Consider the following 27,942-nt stretch of genomic DNA (forward strand, 5'->3'; position numbering starts at 1 on the left):
CAAGGGCTAGGGGTGGGGGGTTTGTGCTAGGGCCGGTTTGAGGGCAGGGGTCAGGAATAACCTGTACCATGCATAGGCCTTTAACATGCATGCCTTTATAACGAAATTTGTTGTAAAGGCACGTGTGGTAAAGGCATAATCATTATAAAAAAATGTGTGGTAATGGTTATGTGTGATAAAGGCATTTGCGTTGTAACACATGCACGGTAAAGGCATACGTTGCAACGGAATACATTGTTCCATCATAAATTCAGTAGTAGAAGGTAGTAGTAAAACGCATTCTGAAAAATGGCCTGTAAAAGTCTAGTGCTTTCGGTCTTCACTTTCTTAGTCACTAAGTAGTGGTAAAAGTATTAAATAGCACAAGAAATTGTGATATTCTTCCCTAAATTTGACTGTTTTTCATTAGTTTTTCCAAATCCCTGATACATGTGAGGGCCAAAACCATATGCTTCCCACTACTTGCACAGTAGACACTTGTATGATGTCAGCATCCAAACTCAGGGCCGAACTGGCCGTAGCGGGCACTGGGCAATCCCCCAGTGCGCCACACGTGTGGGGGGCCAGTTTGGGGGCCCTGGGGGCCGTTTTTGCAGCATAGCTGCAAGATCGGCCCAGTAACAAAATCGGCCAAAAACCAGCCCTGGCAAAGAGCTCGGCGGCACCTTCAACATCTGATCCAGGATAACACAGGAGCATACAACGTGATATGTGAAAACTGGCTTAATCCCAGGTATCTGCGGTTGATTTGAGCAAATACAGGAGCACATTTTCTATGTGTTTTTTTGGAATACTAGATTGAGAATCACTTAATTAACCCATCAAGCACTTTCATTTTCATAGATCAAGTTAACAATATTAGCCTCTCATCCCTTCCGGTTTTTTTCTTTGCATTTTACGGCTTGCAATCCTGTATTTGTAATAGCAAAAGAAATCTGTAATTGGCAGAATTCAAAGAAAAACGCTTTTGCTACTACATGATTTAAAGAAGATATTATTCAAAGAAAACATTTACAGAGAATAAAAACATTTTACCTTTCATGTGCACTTAATAATTTTCCTAAAAGCGGATTACAATTGCTAGTTGATTTGTACACTACGGGGCAGATTTATGATGGCCTTGCGGAGCCGGTGCGTCACTTTATTTGACGCTACGGCGGCGCAAACAATGCGCCCTATTTACAACGTGAGATGCGTCACGTTGTAAAGCCCTGCGCCATAAGGAGGCGTTCCTGCGCAGGGGGGGCGTTCCGGCGCAGGAACGCCTCCTAAAAGTGGCTGAGTGAAATCTATGAGATTTCACTCAGTCACTTTCAGGACAATGCTGCGTCAAAACCCTGCGCCTGCTTGAAGCAGGCGTAGGTCTTGACGCAGCATTGTGGAGATGGGGCACCCCCGAGCCTTGCTGGAGCTGCGTTGCGCTTGCGACGCAGCTCCAGCAATGCGCCACCTTTACGGCACAGATGGGTCACGCATCTGTGCCGTTTTTGCCCCATGGTGCGCCGCATTGTAAATGCCCCTACGTTTCCAACCCGACGCATAAAGGTGTCCAAATGCCCATTTACAAGCATTCCCTTCTCCTGTCTTTTGCTTAGCAGAGAACACTATTTAGTACATGTACCTTTGCAAAAGCTTTTCCTTCTTAAAAAGGGAAGGCCCCTTTTAGTGCCCCATCTTCTGTAGCAGCCCCCACCCCTTGCAATGGTGAGGTGGGAGTTTCTATTGTAGCGCCTGTGGCTGAAGAGCAGGTGTGAGTGGGCGCTGTCCCAGCTCTGCATAACTCTCTTCAGCTGCGACCTATTTCACAGAGCCATAGCTTCATGAGGAGGGGGTGTAGCCGCCTATGCTGATCCCTGGCCCTTTCCCTCATAAGCATATTTTGTTTCATTTTGTTCTTTTTGCAATCACCCGAGACAGTGGTGGTAAGTAAATGTAACACCGAATGCTGTTCCTAGAAAAATAATCATTTTCAAAACTGTATTTAGGCTGCACAAAATGTAGTATAGCCACTTCGTTTCACTTTAACTAGATAAAGCTCAGAAGCATTCCCAGAATAAATAAACAACATGATTTTTGTCCGAAGATTCGGGAGGAGGCATAGAGGCGTGAAAACGAGGTTTGGAACGCGCCACACTGACATGAAAGCGAGTCTTGGGATTCGCTACACTAGCGCGAAAGCGAGGCTTGGAACTCGCTCGCAGTGCGAAACACTTCCGGGTAAACCTAGGAAGCTGCTAAATGAATGCGAAATGCCGCGATAGGCAGAACTAAGGGGAAGAGAGGAGGTACCCCGGAAGTTATTCAACGCAGGGCCACTGAGGGGATAGAAGAATAGATGTAAATACAGAGGGTCAGGCTCCAGCATTGTGGCGGTTTTGGAAAAGGACAGCACTCCCAGTGAGGAGGGGAAGCGTTGTGGAAGGAGAGCAATATTAGTCAGATAATGCCAAGTGGAATTAAACGCCCTAACACCAGTATTTCCTCTTGTCTTCGTTCTCCTTAGAGCAACAGCACCCGGAGGGCAAGAGAGATAAATATCACTCAAAAAGGCAGTGACTCCACGGCCGGCCCAGGCTTTGTGTACAGGTGAGGCATGGCTCCCCCTAGGGATTACCAACAAGTGTGGAGATGTGCAAACAAAACGGCAAACTGAAATGAGCCCCCTTTTTAACAGAAATAGCCTCGAGGTGGCAGTGAATCTGTCTGATAAAGGATTATCCCCGCGGTGCAAATTTAAAAGACTGAGAAGACATCACGCAAATGTGGCTTTAACCCGTTTCTTGCTTCGAACGTTCAGCGCCAGTGCCGTTGGACGCGCGCAGCACTACGGAGGTAGAGCTCCCAATGGCCGACGGCAGCACTGAAGGGGTTAACCGCTTCAGCGCGGCGTGAATTTTTGCGCTGTGCTGAGCGTTCCATTGAGCCTATGGGCTCATGACGGAACGGTTCCGTCATGAGCACAGCTCAACCGACGCTCATGACGGAACCGTTCCGTCATGAGCGCCGAAGGGGTTAAAGTAGGTATAGAGTTGATAACAATAGACAAAAGACACTCGGTCTATCTGGTAGTTTATTAAGAATTAGCACTAAAACATATATTTCTCTTTAGATGAGAGCCGGATTTTAAATGATTTTTAATGGATCGAACATATTAATAGTACTGTACTTAAAGAAGCGAATACATCAGAAACACATACACAAGGTGTCGTGAAAGCTAAGGTAATGATTTTCTGTCTGTTTAAAGAACAGCGTTTAGCCCACTTTAAAAAGGAAGGAAAGAATAATAATGAAGTATAACTTACCCTTCGGAAACCCGTAGGTCATGGTCCCAAAATCCAAGACATTGTGGATATTGATGAGAGGAATGACTAACATGAGATAAGGTCACCCACATTTGTTTTACTGTAGTGCCTCCAAAGCATGTTTCCAGTATAAGTTGCAAGATTGTATCCAATGGTACAGGCAGGTCTTTTCGCCCCCATTACCAAACCCATTTTCCTGCTACCCTGGATCTAGTGAAAGAGCAGATATACGTAGAGGGGACCTTTGGGATGGAACAGCGGGTGACCAATAGATAAAAGGGATACAGCCCATTTATCAAAACGATCGAATCAAATATGGTTGTGACAATATTGTATAAATAAAGATAGGAGACAAGATCCCTTAAGAATGGTTTTCTAGCTAGTGAGGAATGTGTACCCAAGAAATGCGTAGTTGGAATATGTTCATACAACTATGTTTAACAAGCATTGGAAATGCAATAGGTCTCGCATTAGAAAAGTTGGAGCTATTGGTTTTGTAAATGACAATTTTTTTTTGGGGTTGGTCTTGAAAATAGCAAAATTAATATCTTTGTCATTTACAATGCCAATACTTTTAACTTTTTCAAATGCGCCACCTATAGCATTTGTAATGCAACATGTTTTGTATGTACGTGACTTACATGTATTCATATAACAAATACAAATGGCTTTTAATTTTTTTTAAATAATTAATACTTAAATAAAAGTTCTTGTAATTTATAATAGCAATAGCTTAAACTATTGTAAATAACTTTTGTGAAGAATATGTTCAGTGTATTTTATTATGACGAAAATGCAAGAACAGAGGTGAAATATTAATTGATTTTACAAATAACAATGGCTTTTAAATTTTTTTCTAATAATTAATACTTAAATGAAAGTAATTGTAATTTATAAAGGCACTAGCTTAAAGTAAATCCAAAAAAACAAGTTATGGGTGAGGCGGTTTTCTGCGAGTTGCTGCTGCCACTCTCTGATAGCAGCCGCAATGTTCTTTATTAATTTTTCCATCGGACCATAAACTGTATGTAAAGGGGTAGAAATAGAGTTGGAGTCTCGACGATTGGGAGGTGCACTGTAGTGGAGTATTCCTTAAATACTGGAGCTGACGAAGTGTGCTCAGTGTACGAAGATAGATGCCCCTTTTGAAAGCTGCTGTAACGCCTGCAATACTACTGCTGGTCCCTAGATGGAGTGTGGTGAGGCGGTTTGCTGCCAGTTGCTGCTGCCACTCTCTGATAGCAGCCGCAATGTTCTTTATTAATTTCTCCATCGGACCATAAACTGTATGTAAAGGGGTAGAAATAGAGTTGGAGTCGCGACGATTGGGAGGTGCACTGTAGTGGAGTATTCCTTAAATACTGGAGCTGACGAAGTGTGCTCAGTGTACGAAGATAGATGCCCCTTTTGAAAGCTGCTGTAACGCCTGCAATACTACTGCTGTTCCCTAGATGGAGTGTTAGGTGGAAAATAGCAGCCACAATAACATTAATTAACGTGAATAAATTACAACCAATACACTTGAAGACGGAGGTCAAGAAAGGGAGGACGAGGGGGCAAACAAAGTCAAGAGCGAGGGAGAGGAAATAAGAAACCCCACCCCTCTGAAATAGAACAATATACAATTGCATGAAATAAATAAATAAATACCCGATTGTTTCTAAGAAGTGCCGGTACTGTCCAAGTAAAAGTATCAGAAGGAGAGCTTCTTACATAACCGAGGGCAGGACAAGAGAGGCGGTGGTGGGGGGAGAGACGGACAGAAGAAGAGAGACCGACATACGAGGAGAGAAGGGGGTATCTTGAGAGAGAGAAAAAAGAAGGGACAGAGTGGGGGACGAATCAGAGGAGCGAGCAAGTTGTATAAATATGAGAGCGAGAAAGAACGAGGGTGAACTATAGAAAGAAAGAGGGCTGACAGACAGATATAGACGGAAAACGAGAGTACGAGTGAAAGGGCGAGAGAGGTAATGAGTGAATGGGAGAGAAGGGAAAATATATAGAAAAAAAGAAAAGAAGACACGGCCGGCCGGCCGTGAAACTGAAAGCACGGCCGGCCGGCCGTGAAAAAGCCATTGATGCAGCAGGGGGTAATTAGGGGAGGAGAATGGCTGGGCTGAGGCAGAGCGCAAAGCCTTTGATGCAGCAGGGGGCGGGGCGGGAAGAGCTGCTGGCGGCACCAAGCTGACGATTTGATGCTGTGCACGCGCATTTTAACTAATTGCGCTTGCGCATTGAGTTAAAATTACACATGCACTGCATCAAATCGCCAGTGTAGGTAAGCTCTGTTTAAGCCCCTATAGTCTCGCTCTGCTCAATGCGCATGCGCATTGACAGGCGAGACCTAAAAAGGAAATGTATAGGAGGAATGTGCACCCAAGATAATGTGCAGTTGGAATATGTCCATACAACTATATTGAATAGGAAATGTATAGAATGGGACAATGTGGGATTGCCTTGTTTTCTAAAACAACTATTTAATTGTGTTTTTCTACAGGAATCAAACTAAAGTGGCAACCTACCAGTGCCTATCAGGGCTCGACAAATCCACACGACCGCTGGCATTTCGAGGTAAATTTTATGAGGTCGAGCTTTTTTTAGGTCCTACTCGCCTTTTCTGGCGAGTAGGAAAACATACTAGCTCTTGTTCTCCCTCTTTTAAAATGGAGCAAATGTGACAAGATAACAAGATTTAAAGGCCTTTTTATTGCTCACAAACCAAATGAGCAATAAAGATGCCTTTAAATCTTTTTATCTTGTCACTTTTGCTCTGCTTTCAGGGACTTAGGTGAAGTAGGTTACTGTTAGGTCAAGGGGACTTTTAAAGGTACTAGACCTGCAGGACTAGTACCATTGTTCAGATTTTTCGAGCCCTGCCTATAAAAAGAGAGACATATATAACTGTCTTGATAAAGATGAACTATCGTATATAAACCATCGACGCCTCATTGTACACAATCAATGGAAATAGCCTAACCTGTAGATATGAAATATTGAGCATATTTAGGAAAAGCTAAGAAGTATTGTTAACCCTGATGTGTGATTTCATGACAAAAAATAGTGTCTGTCTTTTGTCTCTCCCTGTGGTCTAGTGCCTATTAGTATTTAGCTTGGGCAATTTAGGTGTAGTATTGTTTAGGTTCAAACTTTTTTTAATGGAATAATATTTTTTGCTTGATTGATGAGATACTGTTGGATGTATATGTAATATTACTGCATATGTTTTTAATGGCAATGAATTTTTAGTACTGACTGTTATAATGTTTAGGATGTTGACTTTAACAAAAAATAAAGAAATTATAGTATTTACTTACCTTATAATCAATGGTGTTGGTATTAGGTGTACATTCTAATACATGGGCTGCAATCTGTGTGAAGAGCACACAGATTAGTTTAAGAAAGTTTTTGTCCACCAAGGGATTTTCCTTTTTCTACTGAGATGTAGGTAAGACACCGCTCTAGCAGGCCTTATAGTGCATGATGTTTTATGGATATCTCCTGAGAGGGCATATCTACATGAGCAGATATGCCCCTACAATATCCTTGTCGATTCCTGGATATGCCCCTACAATATCCTTGTCGATTCCTGGATATTGTAAGTGACCATTGAAGCTCTATAGTAAGTACATTGGCTGGACACTCGTCATTACAAGTGCCACAGCTCCATGAAGGAAGCACTGAAATATGGGATATTTGGTACCAAACATCTCAGCATAATAAACCTGCACTGATGCAGTGTCCGATTTATTAAAAATTGCACACAGAGTGCACCTTAGAGGGGTCCCCTAAAATCTACCAATCCTTAGTGTGGTCACCAACTGGCCTGAGCCAGCCTGCTACCACCGGACAGTGTTCTGTCCTCATAGGGAGAGTGCCTGCGCACTTTGAGGTCGATACTGCCTTTGTTGGTTGGAGGTGTTCACACCTCCCCCTGGTCAGGAAGAGCCATCTGTGGCAGGTGGGTCAGGAGTGACAAAACTCTTTTGTGTCCTCTGACTTGTGAGGCCAATGAAAGTGAGGGACAAGCCTGTCCCAAGTCTTACTTTGGCCTATGTGTCCTGCTAAAGGGATGTCATGTGCCAGTGTCAGTAGGAAGCCCTTAAACTTCAGAGGTAGAAATGGCCAACCTCCTGGTGACACCAGGCTTGGGGTCTCTATCCTCTGAGTAAAGGAGTCCTTCATCCCAGTAGATCCTGTGGGACCCACTGGCACTCTCATCAGCCTCAGCAGCAACTTGCTGGCTGAGGGGTTCAAGAGAGGGGCAGGTTTGCTGCTCCTGGCTCAGATCTGACCTGAAGGGCCCCCTGTCCCCAAGAACTCAACCTGATCAGATATAAGTTCCTCTGAGACAGTACCTTCACAGGGACCGTGATCATCTCCCTCAGTAGACACTGGTCCTCCTTCTGAGCCTGGGGGGAAGACACAGCCTTACCCCTCCTGGTCCATTCTTCCAGGATCCAAGGCCTGTTCAGTGGATGTCTGTTTGGCCTGTGACCTAGTCGCAGCAAACACATCTGCAGAGATGCCCAGCATTGCTGCATGAGTCCTTAGGTCTACTTCAGCCCATGCTGAAGATTCTAAATCATTGCCCAATAGGCATTCAAAAGGAAGGTCTGAACTAACCACAATTTTTTTAGCGCCTGTGAACCCTTCCCAGCTGAAATTAACAACTGGCAAGTAATGATCAGCCCTGACATTGTTAACTTTGATCACTTCCTAAATCTCACCAAGTTTGATTTGATTAAGGTCCACCATAGTGACACTGGCACCTGTGTCCCTGTATGCTATGGCCTCCTTACCATTAATCAAAGGCTGCTGCCTGCATTTTCCGAAGTTACTTGGACTGACAAATAAGGTGACCATATTTATTTATATTTATTTATTTTATTTATTTATTTATTCATATATTTATAAAGATCAACATTTATCCCAGGGTATGTCACGGCGCTAAGGGTTACGGTAGTGAGTAGGTGGGTGAGGGCCAGATATCAGTCTTTAGGGAATACGTGTGTTTTGAGTTTTCTCCTGAAGGCGTTGTACTGTTTAGTCAACTTAAGTTCGACTGGGAGCTCGTTCCAAGGCCGTGCTGCCAGATGTGAAAAGGTACGGCCTCCTGTTCTAGACTTATTTATCTTTTTTGTTTCGGCCAGAGCAAGTTGTTGCGATCTTAGTGGTCTAGTGGGAATATAAAAGTGTATTTTGTTCGGAAGGATCATGGGGCCTGTGTCATGGAGTGTCCTGTGAGCATGACCAAGGAGCTTGAAGCAGGCTCTTTGACGCATGGGCAGCCAGTGGAGTTGCTTTAGGCAGTCCTTTGCTTAACTGTGTTTGCCTTTGTTGCACACTAGTTTTTCTACAGCATTCTGCAACACCTGTAAACGTTTAAATAGGTAGTCTGGCATGCCCACGAAAAGGACATTGCCATAGTCGAACCTGCTGACTAGCAGGGCCTGTGTGACTGTTTTCCTGCTTTCCAGGGGGATCCACAGGAATAACCGTTTTAGGAGTTTCAGGGTGGTGAAGCTTTTCCCAAATAGAGTTCGTACGTGGGCCTGCATAGATAGTGTGTCGTCAATAGTTACACATGGGTTTTTGGCACAGTGCTTGGGTGTGGGGGCGTCTCCTAAAGAGGAGGGCCATCAGGAAGAGTCCCAGATGTGTTTGGCTTCTCCGAGAAGCAGGATTTCGGTTTTGTCTGCATTTAGCTTTAGGCAGTGGTCTACCATCCAGTCAGCCATTTCGGTAAGGCAGCTAGTAAGTTTAGTTTTGGTGTCTTCATGCCCCTTCCCTATGGTGATTGTAAGTTGTGTATCATCCGCATAGGAGCAAACCCCAAAGCCCAATTTTGTCCCAATTTGTGCCAGAGGTGAGACATAGGCGTTGAACAGCGTGGGGCTGAGGGATGCTCCCTGCGGGAGACCACATTTCAGTTGTTTCTGTTTAGATGAGAAGGCTCCTAGCTGGACCGTTTGGGTTCTGTTGCACAGAAAAGAACTGAGCCATTCAAGGGCTTTTCCATTTATCCCTTTTTCCAGTAGGGGTCCAGTAGGTTGTTGTATTCTAGGTATTTGGATAGCTGTCTATTAATCAGCTCCACCAACACTTTGGAGAGATACAGGAGTTGAGATATGGGTCTGTAGTTGACCGGGTTTGTCACATCTGTACCTGCTTTTTTTAGCAGCGGGGTCACAATCGCTTGTTTCCGGGAGAGTTGCTGCTTCTAGGGAGTTGTTGAAAAGCTGCTTGATAGCTGGGGCGAGGGAGGGTATGATCTGTCTTAACCCTTTCTATGCTGATGACGGAACCGCTCCGTCATCAGCTGCGGTGGCGCTGTGCTGATGACGGAGCGGTTCCGTCATGGCCCGGCCGCCGCGCCTGCGCGGTGCGAATTCCGCGCCTGCGCAGGGCGTTCTATTGAGCAGGCGGGGCCATGACAGATCCGCTCCGTCATGAGCACAGCGCAACCGCGGCTGGTGACGGATTGGTTCCGTCACCAGCATGCGGTCTCCGCGCGGCCGCCCCGCCCCCTTAGCGCTGTGGCGGAATAGCCGCCGCAGCGATGCGGTTAAAATAAAATGTGGGCAGGATTCAAGGGGGGATCCAGATTTGATATCGTTCATGGTTCTGGCAACTTCTGCTTCTGAAATTGGGGTGAAGCTATTTAGTTGGGTGTGATTATTCAAGGGGGGGGTCTGATTTTCCCCTGCTAGTGGGGGCCACTGGGGTGTTTAGGTCCAATGTTGAGTAGATTTTCTCTACTTTATCTGTGAAAAAATTACTCATCAATTTCACAGTTTTCTGTTGAACGGTGCAATGTTTGGGACATGCAGGCGGGTTTACACAGTTCTTTTACGGTTTTATATAGCTCTTTGGTTGAGTTGCTATTTTCGTTGATTCTTTGTGCATAGTGTGTCCTTTTTGCCTTTTTTGTATGGCATGATTGTAAGTTTTGAGAACAGTTTTGTAGATTAACTTTTCAGCATCTAGTCGGGACATTCTCCAGGTGTGTTCCTTGACTGACTGACTGACTGACAGACTGAATTATTTTTAGAGCGCTCTTATGCCGAGGCGTCTTGGCGCTGTGGGACGGAGAGAGAGAAGTTGGAATTAGGGCAGCACAAAAAGCCAGGTCTTCAGTGCCTTTCTAAACTTAGCTATGCTCTTTTCGGAACGAAGCAAGTATGGTAAACTGTTCCAGAGCTTTGGGACTTGATGGGAGAAAGATCTGCCGCCCCAACGGACTCTCCTAGTCCTAGGAATGCACAGTAGATTTTGGGAACTGGATCTGAGTGAACGCTCAGGTATGTACGGGGAAAGGAGATTAGAGAGCTGTTTGGAGGTCTGCCCATAAAGGGATTTGTGGGCCAGGCACATGACCTTGAATTGAATTCTTCTCCTGACCGGAAGCCAATGTAGTTCACTAATTGCTTTAGAAGTGGGATGTCGTTTAGGGAGGTTAAGCAGTACTCTGGCCGCAGCATTTTGAATTGACTGGAGGCGGTTAAGTTGTTTTTCTCCGGCCCCTATGTACAGGGCGTTACAGTAATCTACCCTGGACATGATCAGAGCTGCCACCACTGTCTTCCTCAGGGGGAAAGGGATGTTGGGCAGGATTTTTCGAAGGACCTTAAGTGTAAAGAAACAGGCCGATGTGACCTGGTTTATTTGGGCTGTGCAGGAAAGGTCCTTATCCATTATGAAACCGAGGTTTCTGACCTTGTCGGCCGGAGTCGGGCAGGTGCCAGCTTCAGAGGGCCACCATAGATCGTTCCAAATGGAGGGTTTTTGGCCAAAATCGATGACCTCCGTTTTTCCAGTGTTAAGTTTGAGGAAGTGAGCGTTCATCCATAACTTAACATCCGATATACAGTTCCTGAAACTGGTGGCTGTGGCTTCTACTGTCTGCGCCAGTGAGACCACCAGTTGGGTGTCGTCGGCATAAGAGACTAAATGCAGGCCATGGGTTTTTATCAGTGCAGCTAGGGGATTGACATAGAGATTAAAAAGGGTTGGTGACAAAGCCGAACCCTGAGGGACTCCACATGGTAGAAGGAACTCCTTAGAAAGGAGACCGTCCCAGTGAATTTGATGAATGCGTGCCTCTAAAAAGGAATGAAGCAATTTTAGGGCGGTATGTGTAATGCCCATCATTGTTAGTCTATTTACAAGGACGTCATGATTAACGGTGTCAAACGCCGCTGTCAGATCCAATAAGATCAGAGCGGCTCTGCCTCCCTTGTCCATGGTTTGACGAATGTCATCAGATGCTATAATCAGAGCAGTTTCCGTTGAGTGACAGGCCCTGAAACCATGTTGTGTGAGGTCTAATAGGTGGCTGTCTTCAAGGTGTTTGGTAAGTTCTTGATTCATTGCAGTTTCAAGAATTTTAGCAGGAAGGGGCAAACACGATATAGGACGGTAATGTTTAGCTTCCTTAAGATCCAGGGAATCCTTTTTAAGGATGGGCCTGATACACGCCTTCCTCCAACTGCTGGGAAATTGGCCGGAGTTAATTGCAGTGTTAAGGAGGGGAGTTAAGGCTAAGCTGATAGTTTCAGGGACCAAATGTAGGATGTGAGGGGGACATGGGTCTAGCGGTGACTCAGATTTAGTCTGCAGGAGCAAGGTGGCAACCTGATCGTAGCTAAGCTGGGAGAATTTGGGGAATTCTGGAACTGATAGCTGTTGGTCTATTTCATGGGGGACCTCTTCACACGTGGGAAGCAAGCGAAGGTCATCATAGACTGTCTGGACTTTCTGCTGAAAGAATTTTGCTATAGTTTCCACAAAATCTCGGTGAGGCTTAAAAATGGTTTCTCTGCGGCTTTTAGCTAGGTGTGTGATGGTTTTAAATAATTCCTTTGAGGAGTTTGCGGACTCTTGGATTTTCTTTGTATAGAAAGCAGCCTTAGCTTGCTCTATAGCGAGCTTATAATCATGTAGAGTGGCCGTATACTCCTTTCTAGACTGGGAACTGTAGTCATTTCGCCACAGCCTCTCGGCCCTCCTGCATTTCAGTTTTATCAATTTAACCTCAGGGGTGTACCATTGTGAGGTTGCTGAACGAATCTTAGGTTTTTTGGATTCTTCCGGGGCTAGCTTGTCCATTGCCTGTGTGAGCCAGGTGTTAAATTTGCGGGCTCCATCGTTACTGTCCGTGCTAGCTAAAGTGGATAGATCCCTGCTGAGTGTATTTGCTAGGGATGTAGCTTCTAATTTTTTCCATGGACGGGATTTAGTCGGAAGTACAAGGTCCTTTCTCCTTGCATTTGTCAACGTAAATGCAAGGTTGAAGTTTATTACAGCGTGATCGGACCAGGGGAGAGGCGTAGTGGAGGTGATCTGGATGTGGTGGTTATTGGTAAAAATTGAATCTAGCGTATGACCAGCTGTGTGGGTTGGTCCAGCCCTTAGTTGGGTTAGTCCGTAGCTATGGAAGTTATCTATAAGGGTGGTGGTTTCATTGGAGTTATTGTCTTCGAGGTGAAAATTAAAATCTCCCAGAACAGTAAAGGTGGGATGGTCTGATGTGGACTCCAGGAAGGTTAGAAGGGCATTGGTAAATGGACCTCTGGGTCCTGGGGGTCGGTATATCAGAAGTCCGGTAAATATAAGTTGGTTGTTATATTTGACCGAAAAAGATATAGCCTCTGCTTCTAGTCCCGGCTGATGGAGAATGTGTAGTTTAAAGATAGACCGGTGAATGATGGCTACCCCTCTACCAGTGGTTCCCTGTCTGTCCACATGTGCCACAGAGTAATCTGTGGGTACTGCGATGTTCCAGTCTGGCCCAGATGAATCTGTGGCCCACGTTTCAGTCAGGAAGGCCAGATCGATCTCGTTGTTTGAGATGAGGGATTCAATTTCATATTTGTGTTTTGGCATTGACCTGACATTTAGAAGTATGTTTTTTAAGGATTTGATATTCGGTTTAAAACACCAGTGCGGGGGTGGAGCAGGGGGTAGAGAGAAGTTGCCCTGGGTATAGTATTGGGTTCGCTGGATGCGAGATAAGGTATTGTGTAGCCGCACAGTCCGCATTTGCGAGTGTACGGCATGCCTCTGTCAGAGGGTTTAGCCAGATGTTCAAAATCGTTGCGTCTTAGGTTAATAAGCGTTTCTTTGGAGTAGACATGTTTCATATGAGCTAGTGGGTTTTGGGCAGGGGCTAGGGCCCTGGGCGCTGGCCCGGCGCGGACGGGCGCAGACGGGCTTGCCTACTGCGCGCCTTTGGCGCGCTGCCGGCGCGCCCGCTGCACTTCCGGAAGAGCATAGGGCTAAATAGGCTCGTAGGGCTCGTGGGGCGGAAGTCGCGACAGCTAGATCGCGTCCTACTAGTCACGCCACACCTAAGATGGCGGCTAAGTGACAGATGGATTCTTGAGCAACCCTATTATCCCTCCGCTTCAAACGGGACTTCCCGCGGCGGACCAGGGATTAGGGTGTCAGGTAAGACAAACGTACAATTCTGCAATCAATTGTGCGCGTTCGGGTTACAATCAAAATAGTGACAACATGTGCGAGTTAAATTTTAAAACAATGTAAAACGTTGTAGTCACGATTTTACAATTAAAATATTCGCAGTGTTTAGAAAGGCGCTAGCCGCTCTGCTTACTCCGCCTTGATTTTGCATTTCTTTGTACGTGTTTTGATTTCTGAGGTATACCATTTTTCAGAGGTGGTTCTTTTTATGGATTTAGATTTGATTAAGGGGGCACATAAGTTCAAAGTGTGGGTGATCTCCGTGTCTAGATTCAGAGCACCTTTGTTGGTGAGGGGAGTACCTAGGTGTTCTAGGTTGGTGTTTGTTGGCCAGTGGAGTTTAAATGATTCTGGAGTTACCAGTTTCCAAGGTCTGTAAAAGTCGGGTGCAGGTAGAGAAGGTCTAGCGGATAACGCAGGCAGAGCAAATGAAAAGGAGACAAGGGAGTGGTCCGTCCATGTCACGGGTTGAAACTCCTCAATCGAGGTAGTTTCAATGTTGGAGAACAGTAGGTCCAATGTGTGGCCTGCATTATGAGTGGGACCTTGGATCCATTGTTTAAATTGGAGAATTTGCATGTCATTGTTTAGATGTGTGGCAGCTAAGCTGTCTGGTTTGTCGAAGTGAATGTTAAAATCTCCGATCCCCAGAAAGTTTTTGTATTTGAGACAGACAGGGAATAGTTGTGTGAGCAGCTTCGCGCTGAAGTCTGCATGATATCCGGGGGGATTATATATCACTGCTCCTCCTAATAGGGTGTGATTACCCTTAGCTACTTGGAATGCTAGTAATTCGTGCTCATCAAGCTGGGCTACTGTGAGTGGGAGGCAGTTGATGTTGTTCCTAAATATTATTGCAAGTCCCCCTCCTCTTTTCCCTTGCCTATCTTGACATATGATTTTATATTTCGGAGGGGGGAATGCGTTGGCTATATCAGGGCAGTTGTTCTCATCTAGCCAGGTTTCAGTTATAAACACTAAGTTGGGGTTCATTTCGTTAATAATGTTCCAGATCTCCTCGGAGTTTTTGTGGAGGGATCTGAACTATAGGCATTTGGTTCTTAGGCCGCTATTCACCGTTTTGGGTGTGGATTCTATGTGTGCTAGGCTGCACCATTTGCATTTTAAGCATGTGAATGGTCCTTTGATGTTTTCAGGAGAAGCTCTAAAGCATTCTTCGTGGTTGCTTGGGGCATGCCTGTTGAGGTCAGTGAGGAACATCTGTGGAATAGGTTTGCGAGTATCGCAGGTCCGTGCTGCGAGTAGCAGGGGTCCTGGCCCCTGGCCCCGGTCAGGAGCGGATGGGCGCAGACGGGCTTGCCACCATCACAGACAAGTACAGCCCGTGCTGGAGTTCTGGCTAAGACAGAACCCACCTCGGAGCCCAAGGTTAACCCTACTATTGCCTTGTTCCCTGTACCACCACTTGTACCTGTGCTAGGTGGTGAAGTTACCTTAGGGGCAGTGGTAATAGGTGGAGTTGAATCCTTGGCTTTTGGACAATTGACATCTTTTGTCCAATGGGTCTTTTCTTTACATAAATAGCACCAAGGTTTATTTTTGCCTTTACCTTTGTTAGACTGTGATACCTCTCCCCCCTAGATTTAGGTTTATGGGGCCCCAATGAAGACTTCAGATCTTTACCTTTCTCCAAACCCCCATCCGGAGTCTTGGAATCTTGCTTCTTTTGGTCACCACCAGTGTTCTGGGTTTTCTGCTTCACCCTGGTTCTGACCCACTTATATGCCTTCTTTCCCAATTCTTGGGGAGAAGTCAAATCTGAGTCAACCAGGTACTGATGCAATAACGAACTTTGGCAATTATTAAGTATCTTCTCCCTCATAATTTATTATACAATCCTACAAAATCATGCTGCCAAGCAACCAGCCTTACAGAGCCTTAATAGCACTGTTCACAAAGTCCACCCAGGCCTGAGTCTGTGCCTTCTGGGTGTCTCTGAACTTAATCTTGTATTGCTCAGTGGTTAAGCCAAACCCATCAATGAGAGCACTCTTCAGAACTGAATAATTGTCAGCATCTTCTTGTCTAACAGTGAGGGGCTTATCTCTATTGTCAGCAAAGGAGAGCCGCGAGATAGCTGCCCACTGCTCTTGAGGGACCCTCTGTACTTTACATGCCCTCTCTAAAGCAGGTCTCCATTTGTGGATGTCATCCCCAACATGGTAGAGAGGGACAATCTTGCTCAGGTTCCTGTTGTCAAATTAATGTTTCTTAACTCTAGGGATACTGTTGCTGACACCATGGGACTCTAGTCCCAACTTTTTTTCTAGCTCTCTAGACTTCCAGGGACTTTTTGTCAAGTGCAGTTGCTCTTGCCTGACTCTAAACCTAGCTTTCTCAAGCTCAAGTAACTGTTATTCTCTATCTAAAGAGTGATCCCTTTAGCTGGATACAGAGGTCCCTACTGAGTGCCATGAGCGATCTCATTCTGCAAATGGGGATCTAGATCTCCTTGGTAAACTCTGCTCTCTTCCGGGAGGGGTGAAGATTGGCTCCCCTGAGCCATCTCCCTGATCCTCTGGAATATCTGAACAGTCCAGGTGGGAACCTTCAGGTTCCTCCTGCCAGGGTTTGAGTCTAAGTCATAAAAGGTGTCACCTCCTGACATGTCCTCATTCCTTGACCCACCCACTCTCTCCAGCTCATCTGACCCAGGGGTCTTCCTAAGGTCATTTATGAGTAACACCTCAGTCAGGCGTTGAGTGTTGGCTGCTCGCCCTGTCTTCAGCTTTCTAGAGGCACACAGGGCTTTCAATTCCTGGAATGAAAGCTCACGGTATCTAGAGGGCAGAGAGCCACTGGTTTCTCCTTTAGTAAACATACTAAGTGTGGTGTGGTGTGTGCACCTACCTAACCTAATGGGAAACTAAACTCTCTTAGGTTGGGGAAAGGTGTGCTAAACCCTTGACTTCTCAACCCCAAGTTCAGTAGAACTTACTTATCCAAGCTAGCATTATAGGTACCGAGTACTTGTGGTTTTCCAGTTAATCAATACAAAGATGTATGTGGTAAAATAATGCAGGGGTGAATCCCAACGGCTGCACACCAATGTGAGAAGTTGGTCTGGTATATGCTGTCCACTAGTTAAAGTGGGCACCTTGCTCCAGTCCAAACATCCCTTATGATAATTAGGTTAATGATAACCTTAGAAAGCTATCCAAGTGGTATCTGTGGAGAGCACCTGTTAGGATTAGTCTTGAAGGAATGTTAAGCAGCTTGTTTTACCAGAATGCAACCTTATAGTATTGGTTGAATGAAAGGTAAACCACACAGTAGTTATAAAAATATGTATTTATTAATATAACACTCTCTAGTATCCTCTATTTGAGGATACAACACACAGCACGCAATACTTTAGCAATTAAACAATCATAAGTAGCACAATACACAGTGGGCTCCAGGGGAAGACCAAACCATATACTAAAATAGTGGAATAAGAACCACGACTTGAGTCAAGACAATGTCTAGGGGGTGTAGAATCGCACAACCCCAAGGAACGACCCAAGGTGAGTACATAGTAACCCCACGGAGGACGCGTGCTCCGTACAACTCTATGGGAGAGTTGCGGTTGAATTTTTAAAGATTAAGGACCCTTCCCAGTGGATTACGAAGAAGCCCTTTGGAACTTAGAATGTTGGAGAGACGTGGATACCGTAGTACCAGTGTTACCTATCCCAGGGAAGCTGGGTGCATAGGGCTGAAGTGGTGTCAGAAAACAATGTCGTTCTCAATGGGAGACTTCAAGGAAATGCCTCTGCTGGAAGGAAGAAGAATGTCCAGTGGAATCCACAAGTGGATTCTTGATGGAAGGAACCTGAAAGCAAAGGGGACAGAGTTTGGGTCATTCAGGAGTGACCAGGGGCTCTGGAGACGAATGCCCACCGATGTCGGGTGTTGGAAATGGGATCCCTGGCTGGCCAGGGCTTTCGCCAAAGTCAGTCAGAGACCACCACACCCAAGTCAGGGCAAGGGAGTTACACGCCAAGATAACCCCTACTCGCCCTCTAGGTAACGTGGCGCGAGCAGCAAGGCTAAACTTGGAGGCAATGTAAGTTAAGTATTTGCGCACGCACCCCAGCAACAACAACCAAAGGCCCACCACAAAGGAAAACTCCACACAAGGTTATATAAAAATAGCCTTTGTATTATAATAAATATACATCAGATAAAACACACATCTTGTTACACTGTGCCAACAGGCACGGGTAGAATTTACAAGGGATATTGTACAGGACAGGGCCACTTGGACCACTGTCAGGGGTATCAGCACTTTTAGAACTTTGTAGAAATAAAAATCAGTGTAGCACACAAGATAAAAATAGAGCACACCACCAGCAATCACTGGTAACAGGACCTCACTAGCACCACCTGTACTAGGGAGAAAACAACCACCTACACATCACAGTACCTGTAGGGGTGTAAAAACAAAACACATGATGCATTAACATTCAGAGGTGTAGCAATAACATTGCGCAAAACTCAGATCAGTCACCACCTGTGACAGTCCCTGTGTCCCAATGTCAGGGGCCTAAACGTAGCAGTTGCCCACAAAGTGCTGGGCAACTGGTTCAGGGAAAGTTAGGGCAACGTTGGAGCCTCTCTGGGCTCAAGAACCGCTGCTGTGGCACTGTGGGGCCTCACTGGGCTTCTGGACAAGAAATGGCGCCCTGAGCCTCGCTCAGGCACTTCTTTCCAGAACCACTGCCCCAGAGTGCCACAGCAGCGGTTCTTGAGCCCAGAGAGGCTCCAACGTTGCCCTAACTTTCCCTGAACCAGTTGCCCAGCACTTTGTGGGCAACTGCTACGTTTAGGCCCCTGACATTGGGACACAGGGACTGTCACAGGTGGTGACTGATCTGAGTTTTGCGCAATGTTATTGCTACACCTCTGAATGTTAATGCATCATGTGTTTTGTTTTTACACCCCTACAGGTACTGTGATGTGTAGGTGGTTGTTTTCTCCCTAGTACAGGTGGTGCTAGTGAGGTCCTGTTACCAGTGATTGCTGGTGGTGTGCTCTATTTTTATCTTGTGTGCTACACTGATTTTTATTTCTACAAAGTTCTAAAAGTGCTGATACCCCTGACAGTGGTCCAAGTGGCCCTGTCCTGTACAATATCCCTTGTAAATTCTACCCGTGCCTGTTGGCACAGTGTAACAAGATGTGTGTTTTATCTGATGTATATTTATTATAATACAAAGGCTATTTTTATATAACCTTGTGTGGAGTTTTCCTTTGTGGTGGGCCTTTGGTTGTTGTTGCTGGGGTGCGTGCGCAAATACTTAACTTACATCGCCTCCAAGTTTAGCCTTGCTGCTCGCGCCACGTTACCTAGAGGGCGAGTAGGGGTTATCTTGGCGTGTAACTCCCTTGCCCTGACTTGGGTGTGGTGGTCTCTGACTGACTTTGGCGAAAGCCCTGGCCAGCCAGGGATCCCATTTCCAACATTGGTGGCAGCGGTGGGATGTAAGCAGACGATGACTCAACCGAGGGGTTGGCTCCCTCGAGTTGATCCACAACGGGGCGATCAATGCCGGGTGGGCACCGGCCGAAGCAATCAAGGCGGCGCCAGGCAAACCTAAAGCGCTCCAAGCGCTATATGTGGAAAATAAAGCGCTCCCTCGCTAGGACACCATTAAAGCGCTCACAGGCGCTTGCGGGGGCAAAATACAGCGCTCCCAGCGCTGGGACAAAATCAAGCGCTCCCAAGCGCTAGAGGACCAAAATAGAGCGCTCCCAGGCGCTATAAGTAAAATAAAGGTCCAGCAGAGTCCTTCAGCAAGGCAGGGGGCAAGGCTGGGCCCAGAGCCAGCACACTGGGTCTCCAGGCAGGGAGACACCCCAAGTGGCGGTCCTCTGGCCCAGCAGCAGCAACAGCCCCCTCAGGATCCTGGAAGAGAACAACTTCAGTGGGGACACAGCCCCATTTTTATACAGTATTTCCCTTTGTTTGAGATGCAGGGTGGGGGGAAAACCAGTTTCAGCTGGCTTTGGAGCACTCTTGATGGCCCAACCACCCATTTCTTTCACTGGGGAGGCTAGGGTCGTTAGACACACCACAGGGGGGCGGAGCCAGCATTGTGTGGGGAAAACCCAGCCCATCCAGGACACAGGTACACTCCTCCCACACATCACTCATGCTAATCTCCCACTCACCACCGGGCAAACCCATCTAGACTTCCTGGAGCCTGGCATGCCAGCCAGCTCCAGCCAATCACGCTCCAGCACCCTCACAGCACATGCACACATATCTCAATGTCCAGAAGTAGCACTTCCCTTCTAGACACATACATGCCGCAGACACCATCTCGCAGCATTCACTCTCACGAGTTTACACATACTAAACTCGAGCCTGCACTCCCCACGCATCAGGAACTACCATGGACACACACATTCCCCATGCATTCCTATGGGAGGGCAGGCCAGCCATACTACACGCACGCACTTTCACTCTGGGACCCAGGGGAAAGTGCGCAGAGACCCAAAAATCACTGACACAGGGTCACACATAAGGCAAAAAGTTTAGGGGCGAACCTGCCCTGCGGGCCAAGTCCAACACAACCCCCTTCCAGCCAAAACGCAGGGGAGAACAATCACCACCGTGATGGACTTCCCTGCTTGGGGCGATAGAACACGGACGCAGGCCCGGGCCTCACTGGGCTTCTGGACAAGAAATGGCGCCCTGAGCCTCGCTCAGGCACTTCTTTCCAGAACCACTGCCCCAGAGTGCCACAGCAGCGGTTCTTGAGCCCAGAGAGGCTCCAACGTTGCCCTAACTTTCCCTGAACCAGTTGCCCAGCACTTTGTGGGCAACTGCTACGTTTAGGCCTCTGACATTGGGACACAGGGACTGTCACAGGTGGTGACTGATCTGAGTTTTGCGCAATGTTATTGCTACACCTCTGAATGTTAATGCATCATGTGTTTTGTTTTTACACCCCTACAGGTACTGTGATGTGTAGGTGGTTGTTTTCTCCCTAGTACAGGTGGTGCTAGTGAGGTCCTGTTACCAGTGATTGCTGGTGGTGTGCTCTATTTTTATCTTGTGTGCTACACTGATTTTTATTTCTACAAAGTTCTAAAAGTGCTGATACCCCTGACAGTGGTCCAAGTGGCCCTGTCCTGTACAATATCCCTTGTAAATTCTACCCGTGCCTGTTGGCACAGTGTAACAAGATGTGTGTTTTATCTGATGTATATTTATTATAATACAAAGGCTATTTTTATATAACCTTGTGTGGAGTTTTCCTTTGTGGTGGGCCTTTGGTTGTTGTTGCTGGGGTGCGTGCGCAAATACTTAACTTACATCGCCTCCAAGTTTAGCCTTGCTGCTCGCGCCACGTTACCTAGAGGGCGAGTAGGGGTTATCTTGGCGTGTAACTCCCTTGCCCTGACTTGGGTGTGGTGGTCTCTGACTGACTTTGGCGAAAGCCCTGGCCAGCCAGGGATCCCATTTCCAACATTGGTGGCAGCGGTGGGATGTAAGCAGACGATGACTCAACCGAGGGGTTGGCTCCCTCGAGTTGATCCACAACGGGGCGATCAATGCCGGGTGGGCACCGGCCGAAGCAATCAAGGCGGCGCCAGGCAAACCTAAAGCGCTCCAAGCGCTATATGTGGAAAATAAAGCGCTCCCTCGCTAGGACACCATTAAAGCGCTCACAGGCGCTTGCGGGGGCAAAATACAGCGCTCCCAGCGCTGGGACAAAATCAAGCGCTCCCAAGCGCTAGAGGACCAAAATAGAGCGCTCCCAGGCGCTACAAGTAAAATAAAGGTCCAGCAGAGTCCTTCAGCAAGGCAGGGGGCAAGGCTGGGCCCAGAGCCAGCACACTGGGTCTCCAGGCAGGGAGACACCCCAAGTGGCGGTCCTCTGGCCCAGCAGCAGCAACAGCCCCCTCAGGATCCTGGAAGAGAACAACTTCAGTGGGGACACAGCCCCATTTTTATACAGTATTTCCCTTTGTTTGAGATGCAGGGTGGGGGGAAAACCAGTTTCAGCTGGCTTTGGAGCACTCTTGATGGACCAACCACCCATTTCTTTCACTGGGGAGGCTAGGGTCGTTAGACACACCACAGGGGGGCGGAGCCAGCATTGTGTGGGGAAAACCCAGCCCATCCAGGACACAGGTACACTCCTCCCACACATCACTCATGCTAATCTCCCACTCACCACCGGGCAAACCCATCTAGACTTCCTGGAGCCTGGCATGCCAGCCAGCTCCAGCCAATCACGCTCCAGCACCCTCACAGCACATGCACACATATCTCAATGTCCAGAAGTAGCACTTCCCTTCTAGACACATACATGCCGCAGACACCATCTCGCAGCATTCACTCTCACGAGTTTACACATACTAAACTCGAGCCTGCACTCCCCACGCATCAGGAACTACCATGGACACACACATTCCCCATGCATTCCTATGGGAGGGCAGGCCAGCCATACTACACGCACGCACTTTCACTCTGGGACCCAGGGGAAAGTGCGCAGAGACCCAAAAATCACTGACACAGGGTCACACATAAGGCAAAAAGTTTAGGGGCGAACCTGCCCTGCGGACCAAGTCCAACATCGGGTGCTTCTGGTGAGATGAGGGGGTACTTGATTCTTCAGCTGCAGGGACAAGGAGACATCGAGGACGACCAGGAGCCAGATGTGAGCTGACCCGGATGTCGAGTGCTGAGGGGTCAGTGTCCGGCGGGAACACCAACAAGCCTTGGCAATGGCAACCCACGAAGATGGTCAAGATTGGTTAGGGTCTGGCCCAACAAGGACCAGGAGACTCACCACAGCAAAGGAAGTCCGGGCAAGCCTGGAGCAACCAGGGGAGCCCAAATAAAGCAGTGTTGACCCTCAAGAGGACCCACATGCTGGAGGCACAGGAGTCGCGAGGGGACCTCGGGCAATTTCACAAAATCTCAGTTCCTAGGGCACAAGAGTGTGAGGAGGCCGAAGTCCTTGGTAGGAAATGTGCGCACAGGTTGGGGCTGACACCCCAATGCACAAATTTGGGGAATGCCAACAAGCATATGCACTTGCAAATGAACGCGGTGAACAGGGGTATGGGTTATGCGGTCCCCACGAGGGATACTGGCCTCAAACTCGGTGAGAGGGCAGCTCGACCTCAGGGAACTTGGCAACCCGCCTCCTGTGTTGTTGGAGCCTTCGGAATCCGCAGGAGCTCAGGATCAGCAGAATGGTTAATTGTGTTACATGCCTGTGAATGCAGAGGAGTGACTCCTTCACTCCAAGGGAGATACTTCCGTAGTCTTTGATGCTCCACAGGGTCCTACACTGATCCTGTATGGTGCAGGGGAGTGACTCCTTCACTCCAAGGGAGATACTTCTGTAGTCTTTGATGCTCCACAGGGTCCTACACTGAACCTGTATGGTGCAGGGGAGTGACTCCTTCACTCCAATGGAGATACTTCCGTAGTCTTTGATGCTCCACAGGGTCCTACACGGAACCTGTATGGTGCATGGGAGTGACTCCTTCACTCCAAGGGAGATACTTCCGTAGTCTTTGATGCTCCACAGGGCCCTACACAGAACCTTATGGTGCATGGGAGTGACTCCTTCACTCCAAGGGAGATACTTCCGTAGTCTTTGATGCTCCACAGGGTCCTACACAGAACCTGTATGGTGCATGGGAGTGACTCCTTCACTCCAAGGGAGATACTTCCGTAGTCTTTGATGCTCCACAGGGTCCTACACGGAACCTGTATGGTGCAGGGGAGTGACTCCTTCACTCCAATGGAGATACTTCCGTAGTCTTTGATGCTCCACAGGGTCCTACACGGAACCTGTATGGTGCATGGGAGTGACTCCTTCACTCCAAGGGAGATACTTCCGTAGTCTTTGATGCTCCACAGGGTCCTACACGGAACCTGTTTGGTGCATGGGAGTGACTCCTTCACTCCAAGGGAGATACTTCCGTAGTCTTTGATGCTCCACAGGGTCCTACACGGAACCTGTATGGTGCAGGGGAGTGACTCCTTCACTCCAAGGGAGATACTTCTGTAGTCTTTTATGCTCCACAGGGTCCTACACTGATCCTGTATGGTGCATGGGAGTGACTCCTTCACTCCAAGGGAGATACTTTTGTAGTCTTTGATGCTCCACAGGGTCCTACACTGATCCTGTATGGTGCATGGGAGTGACTCCTTCACTCCAAGGGAGATACTTCCGTAGTCTTTGATGCTCCACAGGGTCCTACACAGAACCTGTATGGTGCATGGGAGTGACTCCTTCACTCCAAGGGAGATACTTCTGTAGTCTTTGATGCTCCACAGGGTCATACACGGAACCTGTATGGTGCATGGGAGTGACTCCTTCACTCCAAGGGAGATACTTCTGTAGTCTTTGATGCTCCACAGGGTCCTACACGGAACCTGTATGGTGCATGGGAGTGAGTCCTTCACTCCAAGGGAGAAACTTCTGTAGTCTTTGATGCTCCACAGGGTCCTACACTGAAACTGTATGGTGCATGGGAGTGACTCCTTCACTCCAAGGGAGATACTTCCGTAGTCTTTGATGCTCCACAGGGTCCTACACGGATCCTGTATGGTGCATGGGAGTGACTCCTTCACTCCAAGGGAGATACTTCCGTAGTCTTTGATGCTCCACAGGGTCCTACACGGAACCTGTATGGTGCATGGGAGTGACTCCTTCACTCCAAGGGAGATACTTCTGTAGTCTTTGATGCTCCACAGGGTCCTACACGGAACCTGTATGGTGCATGGGAGTGACTCCTTCACTCCAAGGGAGATACTTCCGTAGTCTTTGATGCTCCACAGGGTCCTACACTGATCCTGTATGGTGCAGGGAAGTGACTCTTTCACTCCAAGGGAGATACTTCCGTAGTCTTTGATGCTCCACAGGGTCCTACACGGAACCTGTATGGTGCATGGGAGTGACTCCTTCACTCCAAGGGAGATACTTCCGTAGTCTTTGATGCTCCACAGGGTCCTACACGGAACCTGTATGGTGCATGGGTGTGACTCCTTCACTCCAAGGGAGATACTTCCGTAGTCTTTGATGCTCCACAGGGTCCTACACGGAACCTGTATGGTGCATGGGAGTGACTCCTTCACTCCAAGGGAGATACTTCCGTAGTCTTTGATGCTCCACAGGGTCCTACACTGATCCTGTATGGTGCAGGGAAGTGACTCCTTCACTCCAAGGGAGATACTTCCGTAGTCTTTGATGCTCCACAGGGTCCTACATGGAACCTGTATGGTGCATGGGAGTGACTCCTTCACTCCAAGGGAGATACTTCCGTAGTCTTTCATGCTCCACAGGGTCCTACACGGAACCTGTATGGTGCATGGGTGTGACTCCTTCACTCCAAGGGAGATACTTCCGTAGTCTTTCATGCTCCACAGGGTCCTACACGGAACCTGTATGGTGCATGGGAGTGACTCCTTCACTCCAAGGGAGATACTTCTGTAGTCTTTGATGCTCCACAGTGTCCTACACGGAACCTGTATGGTGCCGGGGAGTGACTCCTTCACTCTAAGGGAGATACTTCTGTAGTCGTTGATGCTCCACAGGGTCCTACACTGATCCTGTATGGTGCATGGGAGTGACTCCTACACTCCAAGGGAGATACTTCCGTAGTCTTTGATGCTCCACAGGGTCCTACACGGAACCTGTATGGTGCATGGGAGTGACTCCTTCACTCCAAGGGAGATACTTCTGTAGTCTTTGATGCTCCACAGGGTCCTACACGGAACCTGTATGGTGCATGGGAGTGACTCCTTCACTCCAAGGGAGATACTTCCGTAGTCTTTGATGCTCCACAGGGTCCTACACGGAACCTGTATGGTGCATGGGAGTGACTCCTTCACTCCAAGGGAGATACTTCCGTAGTCTTTGATGCTCCACAGGGTCCTACACGGAACCTGTATGGTGCATGGGAGTGACTCCTTCACTCCAAGGGAGATACTTCCGTAGACTTTGATGCTCCACAGGGTCCTACACGGAACCTGTATGGTGCATGGGAGTGACTCCTACACTCCAAGGGAGATACTTCCGTAGTCTTTGATGCTCCACAGGGTCCTACACGGAACCTGTATGGTGCATGGGAGTGACTCCTTCACTCCAAGGGAGATACTTCTGTAGTCTTTGATGCTCCACAGGGTCCTACACGGAACCTGTATGGTGCATGGGAGTGACTCCTTCACTCCAAGGGAGATACTTCCGTAGTCTTTGATGCTCCACAGGGTCCTACACGGAACCTGTATGGTGCATGGGAGTGACTCCTTCACTCCAAGGGAGATACTTCCGTAGTCTTTGATGCTCCACAGGGTCCTACACGGAACCTGTATGGTGCATGGGAGTGACTCCTTCACTCCAAGGGAGATACTTCCGTAGACTTTGATGCTCCACAGGGTCCTACACGGAACCTGTATGGTGCATGGGAGTGACTCCTTCACTCCAAGGGAGATACTTCCGTAGTCTTTGATGCTCCACAGGGTCCTACACGGATCCTGTATGGTGCATGGGAGTGACTCCTTCACTCCAAGGGAGATACTTCCGTAGTCTTTGATGCTCCACAGGGTCCTACACTGATCCTGTATGGTGCAGGGAAGTGACTCCTTCACTCCAAGGGAGATACTTCCGTAGTCTTTGATGCTCCACAGGGTCCTACACGGAACCTGTATGGTGCATGGGAGTGACTCCTTCACTCCAAGGGAGATACTTCCGTAGTCTTTGATGCTCCACAGGGTCCTACACGGAACCTGTATGGTGCATGGGTGTGACTCCTTCACTCCAAGGGAGATACTTCCGTAGTCTTTCATGCTCCACAGGGTCCTACACGGAACCTGTATGGTGCATGGGAGTGACTCCTTCACTCCAAGGGAGATACTTCTGTAGTCTTTGATGCTCCACAGTGTCCTACACGGAACCTGTATGGTGCCGGGGAGTGACTCCTTCACTCCAAGGGAGATACTTCTGTAGTCGTTGATGCTCCACAGGGTCCTACACTGATCCTGTATGGTGCATGGGAGTGACTCCTACACTCCAAGGGAGATACTTCCGTAGTCTTTGATGCTCCACAGGGTCCTACACAGAACCTGTATGGTGCATGGGAGTGACTCCTTCACTCCAAGGGAGATACTTCTGTAGTCTTTGATGCTCCACAGGGTCCTACACGGAACCTGTATGGTGCATGGGAGTGACTCCTTCACTCCAAGGGAGATACTTCTGTAGTCTTTGATGCTCCACAGGGTCCTACATGGAACCTGTATGGTGCATGGGTGTGACTCCTTCACTCCAAGGGAGATACTTCCGTAGTCTTTGATGCTCCACAGGGTCCTACACGGAACCTGTATGGTGCATGGGAGTGACTCCTTCACCCCAAGGGAGATACTTCCGTAGTCTTTGATGCTCCACAGGGTCCTACACTGATCCTGTATGGTGCAGGGAAGTGACTCCTTCACTCCAAGGGAGATACTTCCGTAGTCTTTGATGCTCCACAGGGTCCTACACGGAACCTGTATGGTGCATGGGAGTGACTCCTTCACTCCAAGGGAGATACTTCCGTAGTCTTTGATGCTCCACAGGGTCCTACACGGAACCTGTATGGTGCATGGGTGTGACTCCTTCACTCCAAGGGAGATACTTCCGTAGTCTTTCATGCTCCACAGGGTCCTACACGGAACCTGTATGGTGCATGGGAGTGACTCCTTCACTCCAAGGGAGATACTTCTGTAGTCTTTGATGCTCCACAGTGTCCTACACGGAACCTGTATGGTGCCGGGGAGTGACTCCTTCACTCCAAGGGAGATACTTCTGTAGTCGTTGATGCTCCACAGGGTCCTACACTGATCCTGTATGGTGCATGGGAGTGACTCCTACACTCCAAGGGAGATACTTCCGTAGTCTTTGATGCTCCACAGGGTCCTACACGGAACCTGTATGGTGCATGGGAGTGACTCCTTCACTCCAAGGGAGATACTTCTGTAGTCTTTGATGCTCCACAGGGTCCTACACGGAACCTGTATGGTGCATGGGAGTGACTCCTTCACTCCAAGGGAGATACTTCCGTAGTCTTTGATGCTCCACAGGGTCCTACACGGAACCTGTATGGTGCATGGGAGTGACTCCTTCACTCCAAGGGAGATACTTCC

General features: G+C 48.0%; 1 long non-coding RNA gene across 1 annotated transcript in view; it reads left to right on the forward strand.

Annotated features, from left to right (window-relative positions):
- The first annotated feature begins 2,510 nt into the window (after window positions 1-2,510).
- LOC144805749 (uncharacterized) overlaps window positions 2,511-27,942 on the forward strand; it is a 164,722-nt gene continuing 139,290 nt past the window's right edge. The window contains exons 1-2 of the long non-coding RNA XR_013605593.1: window positions 2,511-2,586; window positions 5,800-5,873. This is a non-coding gene — a long non-coding RNA (uncharacterized LOC144805749). The remainder of the gene's footprint in view (window positions 2,587-5,799; window positions 5,874-27,942) is intronic.

This window comes from Lissotriton helveticus (assembly GCF_964261635.1).
Source record: "Lissotriton helveticus chromosome 1_1 unlocalized genomic scaffold, aLisHel1.1 SUPER_1_unloc_21, whole genome shotgun sequence".
Taxonomy (NCBI): Eukaryota; Metazoa; Chordata; class Amphibia; order Caudata; family Salamandridae; genus Lissotriton; species Lissotriton helveticus.